The sequence below is a fragment of the Benincasa hispida genome, chromosome 9 (assembly GCF_009727055.1).
Source record: "Benincasa hispida cultivar B227 chromosome 9, ASM972705v1, whole genome shotgun sequence".
Lineage (NCBI taxonomy): Eukaryota > Viridiplantae > Streptophyta > Magnoliopsida > Cucurbitales > Cucurbitaceae > Benincasa > Benincasa hispida.
Window position 1 is genome coordinate 3975896 of NC_052357.1, and position 1499 is coordinate 3977394.

The following is a 1499-nucleotide window of genomic DNA, read 5'->3' on the forward strand; positions in this document are numbered from 1 at the left end:
TCAAAAACCATTAAGATTTATCAAAGATAATATTTCAAAGAAGAGCAACACCCGCTCTGATTACCATTAGGGTATCAATTGTTGGATCGATTTAGGGCACACTCCCTTGGGGTGAATATGGTTTTAATTAAACTTTTTTTTCTAAATTAACCAAATTAAAACTAATTAATACACTTTTTTATAAATAATAAGAAAAATTACATTTGTGCAACAAATAAGATGACAAAAGTGTGATAATTTAATTCTATCAAATTTTAACAAATAAATAAGAACAAACTAAACATACAATAAATTGCTTAAATTAATTGCAAAAAATAAAAAGGGAAAAGGTTGAGAAGAAAGACGCCGTAATTTTTATAGTGGTTCAATCAAATCAACCTACTCCACCTTCCCCAAGCGCCTCTTGGGAATTTGAATAAAAAATCTTTCCGATCTCTTTCCACAATTAGAGCCCAACCGTTACACCACCGCTCTTTTAACGGGTTCAAGAGCAAACCCGATCATATTCCAGATACGTTAAGATCAAACCGTTACAAATGTTGGAATTTTTGAAAGAACACAATACAACTCTCACTAAAAGGGATTTTACAAGTTTAAACACTCAACAGTTTTATCCTCACAATACAATAACACTCTTTCAAGAATAAGATGAAAAGAAAAAAAAAATTGGAAACTTAGAGAGAGCAACAATTTAAACTTTTGAGTTTTTGAGAATTATGAGATGTAAAATTCGTTGGTTTAAAATTTGGAGAGGAAGATGGTTTATATAGAGATGGAATTTTTTTAGAAACCACAATTAATTTGGACCATTGGATTTTGGAAAAAGAAAAATCAAACGGTGGAGATTTTTAAACCAAACTAGTCGTTAGATACAAACAAAATATAATATTAAATTTATTTTATTTTGAAATTCATTTTCTTTTTAAAATTAATCCAAAAAAAAAAAAAAAAACATACCATGTGTCAAAAACTAGCCGTTAGACACAACATAAACTAATATTAAATTCATTTTCCTTTAATTCATTTTATTTTTAAAATTCATTATTTTTAAAGTCAATCCAAAAATAAAAAACATACCATGAGTAAAAAACTAGCCGTTAGACACAAACATAAAATAATATTAAAATTATTTTTCTTTTAAATTTCTTTTTTAATTTCAATTTTTTTTATTTAAAATCAATCCAAAAAATCAAAAGTTCTATCATATGTTAATCTCTTAATGATCCACCTTTCAACCAATATATTGCTACATGTCTACATGTAAATGGTCTTAGTTTATGCACGTCATCCACCACGGTATTTTCTCTATAGACTTGTTTCGGTCATATCGTCTTCGTTTTAGCTCCGATTTGAGTGATTCAAGAGGTGTTGGAATCGTTATTCCGAGCTCTACGCTATGGACATATTAAAACACTAAGATTTTTACTAATTCAAAATTGAGTTTGTTATCATCAAAATATTGATTAATTAATTAATTAAAATTAATTAAATTTGAGAAT